General features: G+C 51.9%; 1 protein-coding gene across 2 annotated transcripts in view; it reads left to right on the top strand.

Annotated features, from left to right (window-relative positions):
- Positions 1-266: 266 nt before the first annotated feature.
- The window catches only part of CNIH3 (cornichon family AMPA receptor auxiliary protein 3), a 127,746-nt gene continuing 113,398 nt past the window's right edge, over positions 267-14,614 (top strand). The window contains exons 1-2 of one of the 2 annotated variants that reach the window (XR_004298071.1): positions 267-570; positions 1,343-1,441. The gene's annotated coding sequence lies outside the window, so the exon portion shown is untranslated. Of the gene's footprint in view, positions 571-1,287; positions 1,442-14,614 lie in introns of those variants that run through there. The other variant, XR_004298072.1, reaches the window with a different exon arrangement.

The following is a 14,614-nucleotide window of genomic DNA, read 5'->3' as shown; positions in this document are numbered from 1 at the left end:
CTAACTATACCGTTGGGTACCAGGTTTCAAACTAAATTTGGGCTGCAGCTTCCAGCTTTCCGTTGGCCCTGGATTGAGAATAGCCTCTCATCTCCCAGCCATCTGGTCCCTCCTGGTCTCCCCTGCCGAGTGACGTCTCCACATATCTTCCCACAGAGAGGACAGACTCTCAAACACAATCTATTAGGTGAATATATGTTTTCCCAACGGGGGATCCCCAGGTGGGATTCTGGGGAGGAATGGGTCCCCACATTGGAAGTGTCTCTGGGGTGTGGGTGGGATGGGATGGCCCCCTTGGGCAGCCGCACGTTGAGCTGTGCCCTGGATGGGGTAGTCCCTGCCTGTGCGCCTGGATCTTGGTTTCTCGAAACTTCCTTTTCTGAACGAGCGTGCTCTGGTGCCGCCTCTCCGTCATCTAGCGTCAGTGGGCGTGTGCGCATGCCCACTCTGTGCAGGGCGCTGGTGGCCCAAAGTGGTAGAAGCAACACCACTGCTGGTTGGAACACAGCTGGTTTTCTAAGACAACAAAAACAGAGAATGAGCTAGCTCTAACCGCGGCATTCATTACTGGTAAGAGAATAATCCGTTATTATGTGTCTGCATGGAGACCATGAGCCAGGCTTGTGGAGACCTTGAGACAGACCAGACTCAAGCTTTCTCCCCTCCCACCCTCAGCCCCTGCCCCTGACAAGCCGGCATTTTCGTCCCGGAGAGATCAGGCCAAAAGGAATGTCGAGGGCTAATCGGAAGAGGGTCCGTCACAAACTGGGCCCACGCGACCGGAGGGGTGAACGGAATTGGAGGGAGGCGTTACCACTTGGCTAGCGCTGGGAAGTCCGGGGCCTCGGGCTCCCCTCCTCAGCACCGGAGCTGCCCTCAGCCCTCCGCCCGCGTCCTCACCCAGCTCTGCCTTGTACCAGGAGGGCCCTGTCGGCCAAGAGAAGCCGTTACGTTTGAGACAAATCTGTGACGATACTTGTGCAGATGTAACTCAGGTGGCCCCTGACAGGTGTCTGGTGAGGGCACCTGCAGCATTGCCCGGGGGGCTTAGGGGGGTTTGAAGACTCTGGTGGTGGGCACAGGGCGCCCGGGTGGTGCAGTCGGGTGAGCGGCCGACTCTTGGTTTTGGCTCAGGTCATGATCTCAGGGTCGTGAGATCGAGCCCAGCGTCAGGCTCCGTCCTGAGTGCGGAGTCTGTGATTCTCTCTCTCCCTCTCCCCCTCCCCCAATCACACACGCACTCTCTCTGTAAATAAATAAATAAATCTTAAAAAAAACAAACAAACACTGGTGGTGGGCAGACCCACCGCACGCACCTACCCTCTTCCATCTCTGATCACAGATGCCCCCAGGGCTGAACGTGAGCCGATTTGGATGTGACAAGTCCAGCGGATTCAACTCATCAGAGTTTCTGAATAACAACAAGCAGGCTACGAAACTGGTAACATTTCCCCAAATAGATTTTGCGATGCTTGCAGGCTCCTCTCCACACATACCGGGTGGGGGAGGTGTTTCCATGAGTGATGGACCTGAAAGTGTGTGTGGCGGGGTGCGGGGGGTGCTCACTGCAAATGTTTTCTTCTTGCCAAAATGTTAAACACGTCTTGTGAGGGTGGTTTAAGTTTTTGTGGTCAGCTGCATACGTGGAGTCAGTTCTGTGGCTCGGCCACACCAGCGGTCACGGGCGTCCTGGTTGCAGAGGTGCAAGGTACGGTGGGAAATCCAGGCGAGGCGAAGTGCACGAGTCATGAAGCTGTGCTCTTAAGGGATAAGGCTGTACATTTCCTGGGCTTGTCCAGGGGGCCTTGAGCCCCGGGGAGCCTGGACCCGGCACCCCTGTGTGCTCCAGACCCCTGGTCTGCGTCGCTGTCCGTCTGAGCCCTGCGCTCGCTGCCCGCCCTTGGCCAGCCTGGGGCTTTCTCCCCTTGCTTCCTGCCCCTGCCCCACCTCACAGCGGCAACCCCTCTTTGGATTGTGAGGTTGGAAGCTGCTTCCCCTGGGAAGGCTTCTCGGAGCCTCCAGGCCTGGTGCTGTGTGCCCCCACCGAGCCCCCGCGTCTCCCGGACACAGGACATCGTTTATCCCCCTTGGCTTCTAAACCATTTGCTCCCCGGGCAGGACTGCTTACTTTCCCACACGGAGCCTGGCATACAGTCGGTGCTCAGTGACGCAGCGAGGGGCTGCGCCGTGTTGTCACTGGAGGCCTGGCCTGCTCGTCTTCCTTTTCTCCTCTCCCTCACTCCGTCTCCCGGACAGCCTCCTCCTCGTCCGAACCAACTCGGAAGTGCTCTCGTCTGTTTCTGTTTCATACCTGGCTGCCACTTCCCTAAAGTCTGTTTGGGCGAAATAATAAAACTTCGTTTGTGTTATTTGCTCGGATGTTTTTCCACGCTGTGTCATGGTCGCAGAAGGAGAAAATCACAGCTGTGGGGGGAAGACCCGCTTGGTGCACAGGGCCAGGAGGGCCAGGGCATTACCCTGGACACTAGGCCATGGGCATGTGCATCTCCACACCCCCATCGGTAATTCCAGGTGGTTCTCCAAGTGCTTGTCCCCGTTTCCACTCCCGCAAGCACCGTGCACGCGCTCCGGCTTTTCTGCATCATCAGCAGCCCGTGCTTTTGTCGGACCCGTTCAACCTCTCCAGTCTGCTGGTGTGAAATGGTGTCTCACTGTGGCTTAGTTTTGCTTTCACCACTTAGGCATGGGGTTGAGCATATTGCATACGAATGGAGCTGTTCATGTTTCTTCTTATGCAGAGAGCTAGCTCAAGTCCTTTGCTAGCTGTTTTCTATGGGGATATATGTGTTTTTCTTATTCACTCACCACGGCCCCTGAGCCTCATGTCCTTTGCCCATTTTTGAATTGGGCTGTTTATTTTTTTGTTGTTGAGTTGTATGAGTTCTTTATATATGCTGGATATTAATCCCTGGCCAGACATAGAATTTGCAAATAGGCTCTCCCATTCTGTGGGTTTTGTTTCACTCTCCTGTAGTGTCTGCTGATGCACAATAGTCTTTAATTTTGATGAAGTCCTATTTATCTGTCTTTTCTTTTGTTGCCTTTGTCTTTGGTGTGCTATCCAAGAAATCACTGCCAAGTCTAAAGTCATGGAGACTTTCCTCTACGTTTTCTTCCGAGGTCTGTAGTTTTAGCCCTTAAATTTAGCTCTTTGATCCTTTTTGGGTTAATTTTTTAAAAAGATTTATTTATTTGAGAGAGAGAGAGCGCATGTGCACGTGAAGGGGGGAGGGGCAGAGGGAGAGGGAGAGAGAGGATCTCAAGCCGACTCCGCGCTGAGCATGGAGCCCAATGCAGGGCTCAATCTCACAACCCTGAGATCACGACCTGAGCCAAAACCAAGAGTCGGATGCTTAACTGACTACACCACCCAGACACCCCAGCCTTTTTGGGTTAATTTTTGTATATGATGTAGGGTAAAGGTCCAAATTCACTCTTTTGCATGTGGATAACCAGTTTTTCCAGGACCGTCTGTTGAAAAGACTGTCCTTTTTCCATGGAATGCTCTTGGCACCTTGTTGAAAATCAGTTGGCCATTGTTTCAGGGCTTAGTGTCACCGCACGTCTCCTTCCTGTTTTTGTGGGTTTTGAGGGAACACAGCTAGTGAGTGTGGTTAGCCTGCCATCTGACCCAGAGCCCTAAGATTTCTGGAAATAAAAATGGCCTCGTCATGGAGCAAGCACTGGAAATCCCTGCCCCCACGCTTCTACCCCCTCTGTCCCTCGTTTAGAAGCCTTCGTTCTGGGGCCACTTCCACACTCTCTGCTCTGCTGGTTAATCTGATCATGTATTTTGACTACTGACTAGTGTAAAAAATAATCAGTTTACTCATTGCTCTTGAGACGGTAATATGAAGAGCCCCAAGCATGTTGATTATCTCCTAACATGAGGATGTAAGAGAAGTAAAGTGTACTACTCTTGAAAACAGGGCTATGTGGTTCGCATCATGGGGGGAAAAGGAATTGTCATTCCCCCAAGCCCATTATTTCATTATTGACTGGTTGGCTTTTTAAAGGTGATGGGCTTTCTTTTTCTTTTCTTGGGAGATGACTGCTCATCTGCTTTGCTAAGGGTCTTTAGGGATAACATTTGAGTCACTCATAAGCCTGGAAGACAGACAGACGTGGTAATATCCGAATTACGCTGGGACAGGGACTCTGGGAAGCTGGAGGGGTTGAAGCTGCACTGCCTGGCGTGATGCCTTTTCCCACCTCTGGAGTCAGACTGACGTGCCAGGTTGAAACATCAAACATTTGTCTGTTCAGATGATGGGGCCAGTGTGCACGCAGTAGGAATGAAGATTGACTACAAAAATCAGGCAGAGGGGATGTGGAGGGACTGGGGAAGCCGGTTCTTCTCTGGATGGTCTTTGCATTTCCATTCCTAAAATTAACATACTGTTTGGCTTTTTGGCTCGGATAAGCTGAGGGCTGGGGTTTCCTTTACCCTCTCTGTGCTCCCCCAGCTGTTCCTGGGTTGGTTTATTTATTTTAACTGCTGTTTATGGTTGACACACAGCATAGATGACCAGCCCCCGGAGTGTGTTAGTGGATTAGCATAAAGCTCTAGAGGCAAATATTTTCTGACTCTGGGAGAGGTGGGTGTGACCGGGCTTTTCTTTAGCATGGTTTGCTGTGACCGGCATGCTCCATGAAGATAGAAAAAGACAAAACATGTCACTTTTCTCTCCAAATTAGCTACTGGCTAGTTTTTCATCTAAAATAGTGATGGATATTGAAATATCCTATGTGCAATGCACCCGGATCCCACAGAATTTCCTCCTTACATACATAGGTAATGAGATGGAAGGAATTTTATTCACCTGAATTCCTCTTAGAGAGTGAGTATGCGTTCAGGAGAAATATTTTGAGAAGCCTGTTGAGGTCAGGGTGGGGGACCCCAAGTGACATGCTCAGAATCAGAAGGTGTTCCGAATGCCTTCTAAGGAGGGTGAGTCCTGCTAACCAGCAGATTTTGCTTTTCTGAAGACTGAGACCATCAGGTGTGCAAGCTTGCAGGTTAGGAGTTGCCGTGTGCCCGCATTACTCTTAACTATGGAGGGGGCAGAATCTGCCTTTAATTTACTTCTCAGCCACGCAACTCCACTGAGGTCCACCGCGTGTCCCCGGGGCAAACATGGCACATCGGTGGTCTGCATAAATGGACCGTGGAGAATTCCAAACTCACATACGCTGTTAAAAACATTGACCTTTATTTTTTTTAATTATTTTATTTATTTGTTTATTTGACAGAGAGAGAGACAGCGAGAGAGAGAACACAAGCAGGGGGAGTGGGAGAGGGAGAAGCAGGCCTCCTGTGGAGCAGGGAGCCTGATGTGGGGCTTGATCCCAGGACCCTGGGACCATGACCCGAGCTGAAGGCAGATGTATAACGACTGAGCCACCCAGGTGCCCCAAAACATTGACCTTTAAAGACATTGGTCTGAGTCATGTGAGTCTGTGGTCCCGGACACTCCTGCTCCATCTGCTATGTACTTACCTTCCCTAGCCGCACACAAAGTGCTACAAGAATCAGGGACAGAGGGAGCGTTTCCGGCCATGGACAGTCACTGAGTGACCTCAGGGGCCTTTAGGGAGGCAGCACCGAAGATGAGTCTCCAAGGACGGAGAGTTTTTGTTAGGGAGAGGATGGTGGGTCTGTGTTGGGTGGGCGGGGACCTGCCAGGTGAGGGGGTGGCGTGAGTCCCAGGTCAGGGTGGAAATGCCAAGCAGAGAGGGTACCAGTGTGGCCGAGCTGTGGGACAGTGAGGGAGGAGGAGATCTGGATTGTGCATGGGGACCAGTGGGCGGGAGCCAACCGTGAACTACCCTTTTTTTGTTGTTGGGCATCCCTGATGAGAGACCAGGGTGTTTGGTCAGCGATCCCTCATCAAAGATGCCTCAGAATCACCGGGGCAGAACTTTGAGCCCTGCCGGGACCCCGCCACTGGAGTTTCTGATTCAGGAGGTCTGCTGTGGAGCCCAAGAGAGCTGTATTTGGAAAACGCTCTTCAACAATTTTTGTTCACTCCCCGGTTTTAAAACACAGCAATGGGAGGTGATGGCAATAGGCCACTTGTAATGTGGTAGAACTTGGATTCCGAATTCAGGGTGGTGGCGATGGGACGGAAGATGGGGTCCGTTTGAAGGGCTCTAAAGGGGCAGGGAGGGCGTGAGGTGACGTCAGACCTGCCAGAAACCCAAACTGCGATCACATTGGTTTGTTCAGTGGTTCCTGAATGGAACCCATCCCGTCCAGCAGGTAGAAAGGAGCTCCCCCGAGCTTTAGCAAAGGAGAAGTTTTCACAGGTGGAAATTGTGAGCACAGAACACGTTGCTTCGGGCGAGGGCGGCTTCCTGAGGGGGATGGAAGAGGTCTCCTGGGTGGACTGTCCTGCTGGGCCTCCCCTCGGTGACTGGTTCAAGCGTCAAGGCTGGGATGCTGGACAGTGCTGTTGGTGCACGTAGCCCCGTCTGGGCCCGCTTGAACAGAGTGCTTGCCGCTCCGCTACCTGGGGTATGTAAGCCCCGCTCTCTGCGTCCCTCCCAGATCAGTGATTGCTGGGCCCCCCTCACTGATGGCCACATGAACCTCACTCAGAGCCTTTTCCGGGGGGTAATTCCACAGGATACACGGTTATTTGAGCTCTTTGTGGACAGGTTTTCCAAAAGGATATTTTTGCACACTATTATTGCTGACATTACCATCGTTGTGTTTTTAAAAGCTACTTTATTACAATTTCTAACTTCAGTTTTGTCTAATTCTCTCTTTTGAAAAAGAGTTATACTATGCAGAGCAAAGGCATTAGGAAAAAGTTCTCAAGTGTCCGTTGCAGAGAGGCACATAATCCCCCTCAGGACTGCACTTCTAATTGGTCCTTGACTTCCCTCACAATAATGGGCCACTCAGTGTGAAACCTCGTGTTCTCTAAGACAGCGAGGTACACCTCAGGCGTAAGTCTCGTCTGGGCACCAGAAGAAAATGACCTGGTTCCGTCACAAACCCTCAATGCCGGAGCACACAATGTTTCATTAAAAGGCAGAGAAAAAGTGCTGATGGACACCCTTCCTTTTTGGGAAGCTGATCCTTTTGTCATGGAACAAAGAAAGGCTGGTAAAAATATTCACTCTGCAGCCATCAGGATGGCAGAACTTGAATGTGATGAACAAGCGCGTTTATCATTTGTCATGATATTTTGGCTACGTGAATCAGCATTTTGATTTGCAGTGGCCATTTTGAAAAAATGAGGCACTTCTTGGTCCTGAAATGTGTTTCTTGGGGATATTCCTACTTTGTGGACTGGTTGACTGTGTGGAGCTCTCAGCCTCCATGTAAGATAAGAATATGGGAGTCTCAGAAATGTCAGTGTGGGTTGGCTGGCATGAAGTCTGTGAGGTGAGGACCAAGCGAGGGTCATGTGTAGGAATGGGAAGGACACAGCAGGGCTGGCGTCAGCCTCAGAGGTCAGGGAGGAACCCCTGGAAAAGCTGGTGTTGGGGAGGAACTACTTTACCCTCAGAGTTTCTTCTGGGTTTCACACTGTGAGACAGATTAACAGCAACAAATCAAATTTAACTTCAGGCCTACTGGAACCCCACATACAGAGAGGTTCAAAGACAGAAAAGGTAACTGAGGCACGTGTGCCATCTTGAGCTAAGGAACGGATAGGGGTCTGGGGCCTCCAAGTGGAGGACTGCCATCCACAGGGCAATGTCTGGTAATGAGATATCTGCCCTGCCCCACAGACGGGTCACTTGGCTAAAATCCATCTTGTAATAAATCCGATTCTGGGAAGGACCCACAATTTACATCCTTCTGGGTAGTTAGGGGAGGGGCAGAAGTTTCTCCTGAGTCTGCTGCATCCTGACTGCCCTCACCCCAGATAGTCCACATGCCAAAGTGGCACATTTTGGGGAGACTTGCTCTGAACCCCATCAGTGGCTTCCTAGTAATCTGTCACAGGCCAGTAAGGCGTTATTCCATCTGAACAACCCTAGAAGCATGCTCCTTCTTCAGCCTGTATCACTTCCCTCCGTTTCCTCCCTGTTAAGCCCCAACTCTGTGGCCCATCACTGGAGGCTCACCTCTCCAGCCTCATCTCCTGCCGCTGCCGGCCACGCGGGGGTCCTCCTGCGCCAGAAGGTGCCCCCTCTTTCATGCCTCCATGACTTGGTTCTTTTGTCCTTTGCTTATAATGCCTTTCCTGCATGTGCCCCTCGATCAACATCCTACTCATTTATTTTCCAAGGCCTGACTCAGTGTCACCTCTATCAGGAAGCCTTCCAGACCCCCACAGTCCAACACACATAGAACGAGCATCCTCCATATGCCAGGCGCAGGGCTGATGAGAAATCAAGATGGGCAAGACTCGGTCCCTTCAGGGGGTCCCGTATGTGCTTCCTCTGCCGCGAGTGGATGTGCTGGCTGCTGGTGGTATGAAGTCACAGTACAGTTCTTTCATTGCTGAAAGTCCCCGTTCCTGGTTGTTGGGGAGCCGCACGCCTGATCCATCAACGTCTCAGTGGACGATGGGCATAGCTCGGACAAAAGGGCTCAGCTCTAAACTTCATAGTTGGCTTTTTTGAATCTATAAGCAGGCAGTAGTCTTGAAAGACAGACTTTGTGGAAAGAGAAAAGGGCTTTCTAGAGACTCTAAGTCTTCCCCTTTCATAGAGAGAGCCAACTGGGCCAACCCAAATCATGGGCTTTTTACTGAGCGTAGAGAGAACTCCAGATACGGATCTGATGTAGGGAAGTTCTCACCTCACATGAACAAGGAGAGTCCTTCCCTCCTCCCCCCAGTGCCGGGGGAGAAATGGGGCAGTGTGATGTTGTGGTTTATAATAAAAATATATATATTTGGTCTCCATCCAATTTCTAAGGGGTTTTCTAAGGGATAAGAGCAATGGGAGCATCTTTTGCTGTGCTATTTGGTTTTTATCCTCAGTTCCTGAAATGGCTTTAGAGAGAGAAAGGTGAAGTGGGTGCCTTCTTATTCGTAACAAGCCCCTTTCAACCACACCCGAGTTTCTGCTAATGAGGTGACTTTTTGGAAGCCCCTAAGCAACCGTAGGCTGGGGGCTGGTTGCCCGGGGCGGACACTGTGTGATTGGAGCACTGGAACTTTCAGCCCCACTCCTAATCTCCTGGCAGAGCGGTCTGGCTGGAGATTGAGTCCAGTGGCCAGTGGCCAATGCTGTAATCAACGTGCCTATGTAATGACACCTCCACAAAAATCCAAAAGGATGGGCTTCAGAGGGCTTCCAGGTTCATGCAACAGAACACGTCCATGCTCCCCCAAGCTCCTTGGGGACAGAAGCTCCTGTGTTCGGGATCTTTCTAGACTCAGCCTATGTATTTCTTCATCTGGCTGCTCATTTGTATCCTTGTCATAACCCTGTAATCTGGTAAGTAAACTGGTTTCCTGGGTTCCGTGAGCTGCTATTCTAGCAAATTAATCAAACCCAAAGGGGTCATGGGAACTGCCAATTTGCAGCGTTCAACGGAAACCCCAGGCCCCAAATCAGTCCCTTATGCCAGGCCGGTCACCACACGGGGGCTTAATACCTAACCTAACTGCAGTTTCAACCCCCAGAAATGTAGTCCTAACGGGTCATTGAGGGAATTTCTGGTCAGCCCCAGGGAGGCGACCTGTCCTGAGGGCCCTCCCTTCCCCCAACAGAAGACGAGGTCATCCATGTAATACGACCCCCTCCCTTTCTCCCCGGGGAAGGTGACTTTGCCTGAAGCAATCTTTTCTTCTCTGTTGCTCATAACTTCTTGCCCCACCCTCCTGCCTATAAAAACCGTCCATTTTGTAAACTCCCCGGAGCTCCCCTCTGCTTGCTGGGTGGGGTGCTGCCTGATTCGTGAGTCCGTTAATAAAGCTGGTTGGATCTTCAGCTGTACTCAGCTGAATTTTGATTTTTAACAATAGCCAGTGGGTCAGCAGCAGGGCTAACAGCCTGCACTTGTGTTTGGCGTCTGAAATGGGGGGGACCGAGCCTGGAACCTGTGGGGTCTGACGCCACCTCCCAGGAGACAGTGTCGGAATTGAGTTAAATTGCAGGACACGTAGTTGGTGTCGCTTGATGTGGGGAAATCCTCCCATCCGGGAAGGGAAGTTTACTTGTGAACCATCTGCTTCTCCCCGTGGGACTGGCACAGGAACCTCCAAGGAGCTCTTGTGATATCCGATGATCTGGGGACTCTGGGGGCTTGAGGGCAAGTTCCCTGCTTCCCTGGGACGCTGCCGGCCTCTGAGAGAAAGTCGGGCTTTTGGCACATGGGAGACAAGTAAGATGGAGGCAGAGGTGGGATGATGCGACCGCAGGCTGAGGAGGGCTGAGAGCCACTAGAAGCTGGAAGGGGCCACACTGTGAGGGGCCGTGGCCCTGCCGACCCCTGGGCTTCAGACTTCCTGCCCCCAGAGCAGTGAGAATATTCATTTCTGTAGTTCTAAGGCCCCCAGTTTGTGGGACTTGGTGAGGCAGCCCCAGGAGAGGAATACTGTGCGGAGCGCTGGGCTGGGCTGGCACTTCAGGTCACGTTTCTGGTTACCCGTGCCCCGCGCACTACTACAGACCCTGGAATCTCCGCGGGCCGGGTGGGGGTGCAGGCGTGCGGAAGGAGCCAGGGGTCGGGGCCAGGGAGGCCACGGAGGAAGGCCAGCCACCTGGGACCCCAGCCCTAGGGGCACAGCAGCCCAGGACCCTGGGCGGGACCAGCCACAGCTGGGGACACGGGGTAGGACGTCCGTGCCCAGAAGAGGTCAGGGGACAGCATGTGGACCAGAGGCCCATGCGGGATGCTGTCAAGACAGGATGTGTCCCCCCGCAGCCGGGGCCATGTGGGAAGGAAGCAGGTGTGGCCAGAGTTCCTCTGGAAACAGGAAGCAGACCTGACAGGGAATTTGAACTTGGAAAGTGAGTGACTGTTTACCTGAAAGAAACGTTTCCAGCCCACAAGAGCCTGAGGCTCGGGCTCCTGGAGAAATCCGGGAGTGTGTGTGTTGTCAGTGGGGATTGAGCCCAAGAAGAGACTGGTTAGAGAAAGTTTATAGTTTTTGCGTATTTGAGTTTTAGTATATAAATTCGACTCCACTCCTAAATATTGACCATATTCTGTGTTTTTTCCCCTCCCATGTTTGCTTCCTCCACTAAACTGTGAACTCTTCTGTGGGTAGAGATGGTGTTCTGCCTCTTGGGATATCTGGGTCCCCGAGACCTAACGGGACAGTCCTGACACATAGTCTGGTTTCGTCAAGTGTCTGTTGAACGAATGATAATATTCAAAATGTGTAAGCAGCAGGGCGCCCGGCTGGCTCAGTCGGTGGAGTGTGCCACTCTTGATCTCGGGGTGGTGAGTTTGAGCCCCACGTGGAGTGTGGAGATTACTTCAAAATAAAATCTTTAAAAAAATGTATAAGTAGCATTTCCTTTCATTTTCCCTCAATATCTTTCAAGTTTTATTTTTTATTTTTTCCAGTTTTATTGAGATATAACTGACATATCACACTCTGCGAGTCCAACGTGTACAGCATCAGATGTGATGTAGGTTCAATACTATGAAATGATCGTTATAAGGAGATCGATTAACACCAGTCATAGTTATGGTTAGCCATGGAGTTACAGTTTTTCTTCTTGTGATGAGAACTTTTAAGATCTATTTCTTAGCAACTTTCAAATGTACAACACAGTGCTATTAGCCGGTCTGGATGTTGCATCCCCAGGACTTCCTTATCTTAAAACTGGACGTTTGTACCTTTTGACCCCACCACTCATTTTTTTCAAGTTTTCAACAGTGTCCAGACTTTCTTAGGGCCTTTGCCTTGGACCCACACACGGCAAGACCGTGAGGACCAGGGTGCAGGCTCGGGGTCCAGCAGGAGCCAGGAGGGCGGTGGTGGGTCTCAGGAGGATGTCTGCGTGAGTTCCTTTTGGGACCTCTGCTAGCACAAGACAGTGGCTGCGTGGCAGGGTCTTCTGCCCCCGTGAGTAAATCAGAGATGAAGAGAGGGAGTTTTTCTGAAACAGCATAGTTTCTAGTAGGATCTTTGCTGCTACTTTAGCAAAAAAAAGAGTATTTAAAATAAACTCCCATAGTGTAAATTAATTCAGATGTAAATAACCATTCAGAAAACCAGGAATTTGACAAGCAGAGTGTCTGCCAACATGTCCTGGGTAATTAACTAGATTTTTGCACTTTTTTTTTTTCATTTTGTTGGCAGCACCAGGCAAAACTTCCTTATTTCTTAGCTCCGATTTGATGGTGCCGATTCTAGGAGTTAAAAAAAGACTTGGGGTTTTGGTGGCTGGCCTCTCGGGCTGGGCAACCTGCTGGCCTGAGATGCTTCTGTCGTCAGCTCCGAGTCAGCGCCAAGCCTTGGCCACACCACCTGCTTCTCCCCGGCCCGCCTTTGTCTGGAGCCATCACAAGGGCTGTGCGATGCCTATCCACTCTCCAGATCCCCCTCGGGATCCCCGAGCTCTGAGACGGAAGGCTAGAACGCAGCCTCCGCTGCTCAGGAAACCTGTTTGGGTTGCTCTCCTCTCACCTTGGCTGGACGATCGGGCAAACGGGTAGTTGAATGTCCCCGGGGCACATGCTCTGTGCGGGCTACGCACGGTGGAGCTCCTGGCGACTCCGTGCTTGCCTCCTGTTGCAGGCACTCGGACGGGATGACGCCTCATCATTATTGTAAGTCTACATTCGAATCAGAACAACGGCTCAGTCTCCTCAGGTGAGGCTGAGGGTCCGGGTTAAATGACACTAAGTCCCGTAACGTCCTGAGTGCAGGCAAAACTGATTTCGTCCTGGGTAAGCTGCCGGCTGCAGCCTTTTCTCAGAGCCAGCTCTTGGAGGGTTTGGTCGGGTCTGCCTTTTGCTCACTGAGTCTCTGGCACCTGTGCCTCTGGCGTGGGGCTGGGGCGGGGGCTCGCCGGTGGGACCTTACTGTGTGGCATGGAGGTTTGAGGATCACAGTATATCAGCATGTGTGTTTCAATGGCAGACCATGAATAAATGTTTGTTGAATAAATGGAGAAATGTTGGGAAGCGAAATTCCACCATCTAACCTTATGAGAGGTGTTTGGATTATTGGTTTCTTTGGGCTGTTTTGCCTCTGTAACTCCCTGCCCTCGCCCTGTGGCCACTCTGCATCTTAACCGTGAGCGTGCGGCTGTGTGTGCCCCCGTCTCCCTGGCCCTGCTCTTGGCCCTTCCTCGCCACACTGCTTCCAGGGGACGGGTCCGCCGGGGCTCATGGCCACTGGGTCTGCAGCCTGCTGGGGCTTCGGGTCTCCATTTACGAGCAGTGGGTTTCCACGGAAGATTTATAGGGTCTTGCTGCAGAAACAGCGTCTCCCCTACAGTCATACCTGCAGAGTCATGATGTGAGGCAGGGGCTCTGACTTCACCTGAAGCTGTTTTGTTTCGTCCAGGTTGACATTCATGCCCTAGTTATGCCTCCCATCTCACTCTGTGAACTCAGCCAAACAGGTCTGCTCTGTGATCCGCGAAAGAACAGGCGTGTTGGCACCCTGCACCCCTTTACTTCCCTAAGTCCTGCCTGTGCTTCCAGCTGTGGTCGAAGGGTCAACTCCTCCGTGAAGTCACTCCTCTATCCCAAGTCATGTATAATCTGCAGGATTAGTCCAGGCCCTCTGTGAGGTGCGGGACTTCAGAAGCCGCTGTGTGGTCAGATTGCCTGGCTTTGAATCCTGGCCCCTCCGTCTGCTAGCTGTGTGTCCCTGGCAAAGTTACCTAACTTCTCTGTACCGCTGGGCCTTGCAGACGGCATATGGGAGGGGCTTGGCCTCAGTGCGGGGATGGGTTTCTTGGAGGCCCATTTCGAAGGATCAGAGGAGACCACAGACTGGGCCCACCCATCTTGGCACCTGCTCCCTGCCCTGCACACCGGGACGCAAAAGTTGGCATGGTTCCAACTGGAGAACTTCCGTTTTTAGGCCCAGATACCGAACTATAAAACAGCCCATTTGTGGGACGCCTGGGTGGCTCAGCCGGTTAAGCGTTGAGCTCTTGATCTCATCTCAGGTCTTGATCTCAGGGTGGTGAGTTCACGCCCAGCATGGAGCCTACTCAAGACGTAACCACGGTTTACAAACCGCTCTCCCAGAACACTTAATGGTTGCTGTTGTTCTCTGCTGGGGGAGTGCTCATTCAGACCAGCTGTGGGGACTTCCTCCATCCCGAGTGTGCACGTGTGTGGGTGTCATGTGTGCGTGTGTGTGTGTGTGTGTGTGCGCAGACACTCTGATCTTTGCAACGGTTTAAGCCATCCTTTAGGCGAGCTGAGAATATGGACTAATGAAGTGATTCACAGCTTTATAAGCCCAAGTTCTGGTGGAGCACAGGGGGCGTGGACAAGGCAGCAGAACTCGGCGAGAAAGGAGGCCTCTCGGGGCATGTGGGAGTCGGGGTCTCAGGGAGGGGGGATGGGAAGGAAGGGAAATCGTGACCGCGATACTCAGACTGTACAATTAGGCCCAATATTAATCTTGTGAGTGACAGACAGGCTAAACTCGTAGCCTCAGATTTTCTGCAGGATGCCTGAGACCGTCCCTCAGACCAG

This window comes from Phoca vitulina, unplaced genomic scaffold, assembly GCF_004348235.1.
Source record: "Phoca vitulina isolate PV1807 unplaced genomic scaffold, GSC_HSeal_1.0 scaffold78, whole genome shotgun sequence".
NCBI lineage: Eukaryota > Metazoa > Chordata > Mammalia > Carnivora > Phocidae > Phoca > Phoca vitulina.
The sequence above is the reverse complement of the archived record's forward strand: the minus strand, read 5'-3'. Positions and strand labels throughout refer to the sequence as shown.